We start from the raw sequence: 9,983 nt of genomic DNA, 5'->3' as shown, positions 1-9,983 counted from the left end.
ACTGTGATCGAGGCTCAAGGGAATGTAAATCTGTATTTCTCCTAGGAACAGGGCTTCATCATTGCTAATTCGGTGTTTGCAGAGACTTTATAAAAACATAACTACCATGAATAACAGGACTAAAACTTCATCACGTTGGAGTCCTGGGGGAATAGACCACAGAAATAAGGTCATGTGGCCTGGAAGGGGTTTTGGGTGGGCTCCACCCTTAGAGCCTGACTGTAGCAGGAAGTGTTGCTCCAGATCAGAGGACGGCACAAAACCAGAGGTAAAGGAACTTCACAGATAAACTTCTAATTCTTCTCAGTATTTCTTGAGCACAACCCTATTCCAAAGTTAACGGCATTGCCAAATAGTCTGGCAACAATGTTACACTAACTATCCAGGCAAACGAGGTATTAGGTCAGAATTTACATCTTAATGTTTGATAATCTAGGTCTGCAACTGCCCCATACAGTAGCCACCAGCCAAATACAGCCATTGAGCACTTGAATGTGGCAAGTCCGAATTGAGAGGTGCCGTAAAGTGTAACACACACACCGATTTCAAAGACACAGTATGATACAAATAATACAAAGTATCTTGTGACTAAAGCTTATTATCGATTACATATGGAAAAAATTTTATAAGGTGGGTTAAATGAAATGTACTATTAAAATTAATTGCATCTGTTTATTTTTTACATTTTTACATGTGGCTACTAGAAAATTTTAAATTGTGGATATGGCCTGCATTGTGTTTATATTAGAAAGTGATCCAGAACAAATAGCAGAGTTGTAAGAATTTATACTACTAGATAGAAGCTAACACTTACGTGCTACTTTGAGCCAGGCACGGTTCCAAGTACTACATATATTAACTTAATTAATATAAGGAACACTCTGGATAGGTATTACCATTTTCCCCCAGTTTTATTATTTTTTTTTAAGATTTTATTTATTTATTTGACAGAGAGAGAGACAGCCAGCAGAGAGGGAACACAAGCTGGGGGAGTGGGAGATGAAGAAGCAGGCTCTCAGCAGAGGAGCCCATAGCGGGGCTCGATCCCAGGACTCTGGGATCACACCCTGAGTCAAAGGCAGACTCTTAACGACTGAGCCACCCAGGCGCCCCTTCCCCCAGTTTTATACATGAGAGGATTGAAGCAAAGAAAAGTTAGATGATTTGCCAAGGGTCACACCGGATTTGAGCCAGATTTGACCCAGGTAATTTAGGTCAGAGTCTTAATCATTATGCGTGCATGTGCATACGCACACGTAAATAAATCTGATGTGGTCAACAAACCATTGAAGTAAAAATTACTTATTGGTAGAAAGAAAACATGCTCTACACACCTTTGGTGGCATTCTCTGGAGATTTAAACAAACAGGTCTAGAAAGGACGGTCGCTAACTTTCAAAAGGTTTTAAACAAGATTTTTCAAGGGAAAAAACTTGAATCATCATGAGCTTGGAGATACTGTTTTGTCTTCAGTCTAGAACTAGTATAGAAACAGAGATCAAAAATAAGGAGAAATAGTAAAGAGAGAATAGTAAAAATAATAATAAAAGAGAATACTAAAAAATTAAAAAATAGGAGGAGTTTGGGGATAATTTTTAGTAAAAACTAAAAAGGTAGTGTACAGCGATGTACCACAATTTCAGACGAACTCAGCTTTTCTAAGTAAGAAGCTAAGTCAACAGGAATAGGAGCATGCTGGAAAAGACAGAAAACTACAAAGTGAATGGAATGAGGATTTGTAAAACAAGTCTGCCCAGGCTACCTGTATAAAATTTCTTATTTATTTTTTTTCAAAAGTCATCTGAAAATTCTTTGGATGATTTTTTTCCATTTAAAGAATAATATGCAAATGAGATGGAATGAGGTCATCTTTGTAAAGTGTCTAGCACAGAGCCTAGCACATAGTAAGAGCCCAAAAATAATTTTTAAATAGTAGATTATAGGGGCGCCTGGGTGGCTTAGCTGTTAAGCATCTGCCTTTGGCTCAGGTCATGATCCCAAGGTCCTGGGATTGAGCCCTGCATCGGGCTCCCTGCTGGGCGGGAAGCCTGCTTCTCCCTCTCTCAATCCCCCAGTTTGTGTTCCTTCTCGTGTTGTCTCTCTGCCAAATAAATAAATAAATAAATAAATAAATAAATAAATAAATTCTAAATAGTAGATTTAGAATTAAATCTTTAAAAAAATAGATTTAGAATTAAATCTTTTAAAAAATAGTAGATTTAGAATTAAATCTTTAAAAAAATAGATAATGATTAAGCTTCTCTGCAGCTCAGACTTCTATGGATATAAGCAGCTGGTACTGTCTTGCCATTCTGTATCTTTTTTTTTCCTAATCTTCGTCTGCTCCTTATTATAATGCTGCAACGCTACAGTGCAAGAACTTTATCAGTAATTTTGAGCATCCAAAAGCAAACCAAAGGACACCAGCGCGCCAGTGAGGATTCCGAGTGCCTCAATTGACATCCATCTTCTCCAACACAGAAGTGAGGACACCACTTGCTCAACATCACATATGGAGAGGAACCATCCAAGAAGCTCGAGGTCAGTTTGAAGCTCATTCTGCCTCCAAGCTTACAATAAACAAGCCCTCTGGCTCTACTTGTTAATAACAGAAAAGTTACTAACGCACTTACTATTTCTCTCTAATCGTAGTTTTCTCCACTTGTAGTTATAAACTTGCCTCCCTGTCCAAAGCTCAAAGCAAATACTGGGTAAGATTCTATACTCTCATTGCCAGAAGCCTGTTTAAAATCCTTCTCTAAAAAAAATAAAAAATAAAAAATAAAAAAAAAAGTCTTGTTCATAAACTTTAGACCACTGCAGAAAAAAAATTGTAATATGCAAATTAGACATTTTATAACTTTACAGTTAAATAATAAAAGCAGCATTCCAAACCTCAGCTACACATTTACATAATTGCATTACCAACATTTGCATGAACCATAATGAAAGTTAAGGGGAAAATCTTGCTTACTTCCTATTAACTCCAGAATAGAACATGATTTTTATTTGCCCTTACAAATAAAGCTTAACTGTTGTTTTAAAACCAGACACTACACTTGGGTTCTTTTATGGTTCCCTCTTGCCATGAGGGAGCAGCAGCAAATTTCATAAGAAGGAAAATATGTTTACTGAAAAATTACAGTTATTCCAGAAGAATCCACTAAATATTCAACTTTTCTTATGTCATTTGCATTTGCCTTTGACAGATCAGCTTCTCACTACACATACCATCTCTTTTCAGGATTAATTCATTCAAGATCATTTTTTTTTCCAAATCTCTTTACAAACATGCAGTAGAAAGAAGATCACATGATACTGATAGCAATTCCATCCTGATCAATTAATCAATAAATAGTTATCAGGTGTCCCAACACCCAGCCTAGCATGTACTCAATAAACTCATGCTAAATTGAATTGAAATTAAATGTATCCTACTGAAGAAAGTAACTTACAGTGCGTGTCTTGGTTTGGATGCCCCCAAATGCAGATCCTGAGATAGAATTTTGCAACAGGTAGTTTTTTGGGGAGATGATCTCAGGAAGCACAAATGAGGCAGTAGGAAAAGTGAGGCAGGAAAGGAAGATAAGCTACACAGGGAGCATTATAAGATGGGTCATTGTTGTGGGCTTCAAAGCCAGAAGGGACACTAGGAGGAACCACATGAACGAAAATTTCTAAAATCCCAGGCATTTCCTAGGTGAAGCCATCTTTACTCCTCTGCTCCTAGCCACATACCACCTGCTTCCAGAGATTGCAGAGCAGAGTGAGGGCTTCGGTTCTGAAGTTCTCAGACTGGACTCTGCAAGTTCCATCATACCCCCGACCCCACCCCAGGCCCCACCCACTGTCCGAGGCAAGTCCACACTCCATTGGTCTTAGAAACAAATGCTCTCTGCCAACACCCCCCATCCCCGGTCTATAGGTTATTAATCTCATCTGAAACCTTCTTTTTAAATCATTATGGATGATTTGTACAACCAGGTGTTCAACTCTTTTTTATTCATCTATGCCCTAAAATAATTTCAAAAGACTTTGTACCCCTACCTAACACATTTTAAGTTGCCGTATCTGTGTTATCATAAGTTTAAGTAGTTGCTAGATGTGACTTTCAGTGAGCTGTAAATATTGCAAGTCTAAAATAAAGCTGTTACTCCACTCTGCTAAATGTTTCCAGTGGAATCTAAATTCCAAGGGAATTTGATACACACCATTGTCCATTCAAAAACATAATTGTACATGTGATCTTGTTTTATAACATTCCTCAAAGTCTTGTTTCCATTCCATTTTCCCCACAGAACTTTATCCTAATACAATAAACTATACTTGAAAGAACTTTTGTAAATAAGCCTATCATAATTCACTACAAAAAAAACTAAGAAGAATGTAAATTTACATTTTTTTAAATTTCCTGTGACTACACAGGTTCTACTCTGTTTTTTTTTCCTTCCGGCAATATATCATTATACTTCTCATAATAATACAAATATATTTAAAATATTAATAAACAAAAATTCAAATTCTAAAAAAAAAAAGTTCAAATTCTACCAGAAATTCATCTCTTATTAAATTGGACAGGACTGGTTTCTTATTCCTAATTGGTTCATCTCGGCATGAATGAATAGTACTTGTTGCTAGAATGAGACAAAGGCCAGCATGAATGCTATTCCTTATTTTAATAAGCATCACTGAAAAAATTTAAAAGAAAAATAAATAGCTGGAAATGGAATAGATTTTGATACAGCAATGTCCTTCAACTCTGAACTTTTTCAGAATTATATCCTAAACACAGCATAGTGGCCTAACAGCAAAGACTATTTTGAATAATCCTGAGCAGGTCTTCAATTTTGTTTAGAACAAAGAATCAGGAGCCATTTGAGTTGTGAAAGGACATGTTTGCCAGTCATCTCAGCAGGTAGTTTTCTCAATATCCCTATTTCACTGGGTCCCTTGATTTGGTGCTCAGAGTTCTTCCACCATCATAAGAATAAAGGGGGAGTGGGGAAAGGGCAAGTGTGAAAACAAGAAGAAACCCTGCAGACTGTAAGTGTGTCTGTAGACAGAGCCATCTAAGAAAGAGGGCATAGGGAATCCGAGGATCTGGAAGCTGATTTGGTGACATGCCCATGTCCCTGTGCCCCCCCAGGGGAAGTCTTGTTCCCTCAGCGTACATACACACATACACACCCCTCTTTACAGTTCACTGACTTTGGAAGAGACATTACAACCCCACGTCCTTCTGAACCTTGCCTTGTGAAATTCAAAGGCCAGGCTTTCAAACCCAAAAACTGAGAATTAACTCTTTGATTTGGCTATAGTGATGGGGTTTTGGAATATAGATGAGGTACGGTGGAGTGGAGTCCAGAGCCGATGCCCAAGAAGGAATTCTTGAGACGTCTTTGGTGCAAAATGGTAGTTTATTAAAGCATGGGGACAGGACCCGTGAGCAGAAAGAGCTGCTGCCCCAGGGTTGTGAGGGGTGGCTGATTATATACTATGGGGTTTGGGCAGGCCAGGAAAAGGGAGGCTTCAAAAGGATTTTCATGTTAAAGAAGACTCACAGGGTACCTGGAAGCCTTGCCATTGTCAAGTTAAGGTTGTTTTTCCCTCTAGCAAGGCATTAACATGACAACAGTTGGGAGCTTCCGGGAAGAACATTACACTCTGCCCGCCTCAAGTATCTGTCAATGGGCTGCAGGTTAGAAGGACATTTAATAGTATCAACATTTCCTTTTGGAAGCTAGGTTATTGATAGAAATGCTTTGTTCTTGTAGATTGCTAAGATATTTGTCAACTGAGGGAGACTCGTGCCTTGCACGATTGTGATCTCTGTAAGTTAACTATTTGTTTTTCCTTTCCTTAGCTGTAGGGCAACCAGGAGTGCATGAGGAATGTCACATATATTTCCATTGGGGGGGGTGGTGTCAGCTTCTGCTTTGTCCTCAGCTTGCCTTCTGTTTCCTCATCAATAGCATTCTTTGGACAAGTTAATAAAACCTTAATGCTCTGGCAGCTGCCTGAAAAGGAGGGAAGGGACAGGAGACAAACAGTTACCAGGGGGGGAAAAAAATACATTCATTAACATTTCAAAGTTGCACTTCGCCACAAATAAAATAGCCTGCTCAAAATACCAAGTGAACAGTGTGCATCATAGGTGCCACAGAATTCACCAAGTCCAGATAGTGTGATTCAGACCTGCAGTTAGTAGACCTAAGGTTAGCGTGGAGAAGAAAAGAGGAGCATCCCCCAGGCAGAGGATAATAAGACAGAAAAGAGTGGGATGCTGGAAATCACCAAGGATGTTCAGAAAAAGGTGGAAAGAACAGTTTTGGTGATGTTCATCCAACAGACAAGGGGGAGAAAGCACAGGAAAAGTTAAAGCAGGCAGTGAGGAATCAATGGAGATTTCCATGCACGGGAAGCACAAGAGACTTCCATCTTTAATGATCTGTAACGTTCATTACGGCAGATGAAATATGGACAGATCATTGAGATTTTATTCCACTTGAAGTATGTCAGGAAATTAAAATCTGCAGGTAGATAAACTCAAAAGAATAGCCTGACAGGTCTTCTTGCCTTCGTGGAAACTTTCCAGTGATACTGTAGATGTTAAATGTACATTTATTTTACATAGTGTATGTGTGCATACATGTAGTAACCTGAAACAGCCTGCTACTATTTAATTATAGGAAGACATGTGTAGTTTCAGGCACTCTAAACCAGCTGATCCCTAAATTAAATGATTTCTTCACTGAACCGTTTGTTTATTGAATTCAAGATGATCTCCTTCTGTAGTAGGGCAAGCTGGCATCCCAAAAGAGTCTCAGAGTTACCTGAGAATTCAAAACAAAACAGCAATAAAATCTGCTGCATCTTTTCTAAACAACAGCAATAATAATGATAAGGACTGTAGCATTTGTCTCATCCTGACCTTGGTACCAGCCATCAAACAGTGACAGTCTGAGACCCTTTTGTATCATGACGCTGAAGTAAGTGTTCTGAAAAAGCCTATGGCTAAGAGAAGAATGACTCCATCCACTGAAAATGGGCAAGTACTCATCCCTGGGACCTGTGCATGTGCTACCTTCCATATCAAAAAGAGATTTTGTAGATGTGACTAATTTAAGGACCTTGAGATAGGGAGATTTTTTTTTTCCTGAATTACCTGAGTGAGCCCCCTGGAATCAGAAGGGTCCTTGTAAGTGAGAGAAGGAGGCATGAATGTCAGCGTCAAAGGAGACACAACAAAGGAAACAGAGACTGGAGCCCTGCAGGGCCATAAGCCAAGGAATGCAGGCAGCCTCTGGAAACTAGGAAAGGCAAGAAAACAGATCCCCCACCCCCTACCTCCCTCAAGCCTCCAGAAGGAACCAACCCTGCACACATCTAGCTCCACAAGACCCATAAGACGTCTCACCTCCAGAACTGTAAGATTTTTAAAAAGTGTGTTGTTTTAAATGCTTGGTTTTGGGTAATTTATTATAGTAACAATAAGAAACTAATCCAGTGCCCTAGTTAAATGACAGGTACTTTCACAGATTAACTATGCAGATATATTACATGTTAACTGTATATTAAAATTACATAATGTCTCCTAAAATAAAACCCTTTTTTAATAACTATCACCAATGATTTTTGATTACTGTAGATAATCTAATGAGATAAAAAAAATAAGCATATCACCAGGGTAGCCCCAAAGGAAATTGAGAGGTTGGTATCAGAAATTGAGGATTGTTAAAAATCATGGAGGTTGACTAAACAATGGGAAATTCATCAGCTGTGCTTTTCTTTCCCATTCAAGCAGTTATGTTTGCTCAGAAACCCATGAATGTGAAAGAATATGAAAGCCTATCCTCAGTGGGCAAATATGCTTTTTTTTTTTCCTAAATTCGTGTCGTAGAGAGCAGGATTAAAGGCCAGAGACCACTGGGGGTGGAAATGTATTAGATTTAAAAAAAAAAAAAAAAAAAAAAAGGACCCAATCCGAATGTCATGGGCCAGCTTAAATTCTGGTGAGCCTAATGATTTTTGAAAAGTATCTGTTAGAACTGTTCTCTATGCCAGGCTCCAGGGTAAAACCACAAGCAGGAATTGATCTGTTGTATTTTATAAAATCCAAATGCTGTTTTTCTGTTTTTAAATCCTTTTTAAAAAACAAAACAAACAAACAAAAAAACAGCATCTGAAATAGGATGCAAGAGAAGAAATGGAGACAGCACATTTTAACTTTCTTGAACTGCCAGGCCCCAAGTCTCTTCCTCTTTCCNTCTAGAGGGGGTCCAACTGTGCCCACTCCCGGCCCTCCAGGGAGGTATGACTCCTAGTGAGAAGCTATTCGTCCAGGGGCAATCCTGGAGCATGTTTGAGAAATGTCCAGGAGTGACCAAAGCCTTGGAATCAAGTGCACACATTTAAATTCTCCGAACTGAGAAAGAACCAGTGAAAAAAACAAAGGGTTCCCAAATGCTCGCAGCCTTGTTAACACTTTCTGAGAAGTCTTTAACTATTTAATAATAGTCAAGATTTCTCTCTTTGCTTCTCCCCAAAGTAACATGGGCATGCCTCTATGATCAGGTGGGAAAGCCTGTCCTCTTCCTGAAGTGATCCCAAAATTCAGTGGCAGCTTAAGCCCCCAAATTCCTCCCACACTGACTTCACATGAACTTGAGATTTCTACTACTAGGATCTGGGCTTCAGATGGGGAGGTTTTGATAGGAGGAGCAAATGGCAAGGCCAAGACAGTGGCCTTGGAAAAGTTTGTGAATTGGATTTGGAGATGGAGAAAATTCAAAGTGCATAAGCCTCTGGCATAAGCCCGTAACAGGACTAAAAAGAGCACAGGCATTTTTAGTGATAGCAGAGAAACAGGGAAAATGCTGTCTCAGGCAAAGCTACTAACTTCACTTGCAGCAATCCTCACAGCAATTCTTAAAGGTAAGTAACCCCTACAAAAAGCCTTCACATGGAGGATTAGTGGAGGGGTGGCGGGTGATAAATAACACATCTCCCCCTTGTCCAGGTTTTGAATTAATAAACAATTGGGAAATAAGACAGAAAGAAAAATGCAGGTGGGGAACAAACTATCATCTTCATGACCAATCTGGGCGAGGCTGGAGAACACACATCCGAGGGACAAACGGCTTCCCAAGACCGAACACAAGAATTACGCAGGTCCAGCCAGCTGTATTAGTTATGTATTGCTGTGTAACAAATAACCCCAAAACTGAGCAGCTTTAAACAACAAACATTTCTCATCTCACAGTTTTTGTGGATCAGGAATCTGCGTGCAGAGTAGCTGATTCCAGATCTGGTCCAGGGACTCTCATGAGCCTACGATCAATGTGTCGGCAGGGGCTGCAGTCGTCTAAAGGCTCAACCGGGAGAAGACTGGATTCCAGACTCACTGACTATTGTCAGGATTACTTCCTCAGGCTGTTGGACTGAGGGCCTCAGTTCCTTGCTGGCTATTGCCAGAGACATTAGTCCCTTGCTATGTGGACCTTTCCTTAGGGCCATTTCTAACAGAGCAGCTTGCTTGGCTCGAGGGCTCAATGATACAGAGAGGGGGCCAGAAAGAGAGAAATCACAATCTTTTTGTGACCTAATCTCAGAAGTGATAACCTATCACTTCTGCCATATTGTTGGTTAGAAGCAAGTTACCAGGTCATGCCCACACTTTAAGGGGAGGGGAAATGACACATGGGACATGATTACCAGGAGGCAGGGATCACAGAGCAGAGCCCACCATGACAGACAAGTCGGGGGAGGGCAGTAGAACTCTCTTTGTCCTTGTCCCATCCCAACAGAAAAAATTCCGGCTCCCTGTAAGCAGCTTGCCTCCTGGAGAAATGATACCAATCGTGTAAATGAATTCTGAATGAGTGAGGGAGAAGTGGAGAGAGTCTATTAACCTTAGTCTGGTAATGGAGAGGGGAGAATGGGAAGAAAGAGGTCTCTCCAAATGGAAAGAAACATCGGGAGTAA

This window comes from Ursus maritimus, unplaced genomic scaffold, assembly GCF_017311325.1.
Source record: "Ursus maritimus isolate PB19 unplaced genomic scaffold, ASM1731132v1 scaffold_4, whole genome shotgun sequence".
NCBI classification, from domain to species: domain Eukaryota; kingdom Metazoa; phylum Chordata; class Mammalia; order Carnivora; family Ursidae; genus Ursus; species Ursus maritimus.
This window is presented reverse-complemented; position numbering follows the sequence as displayed.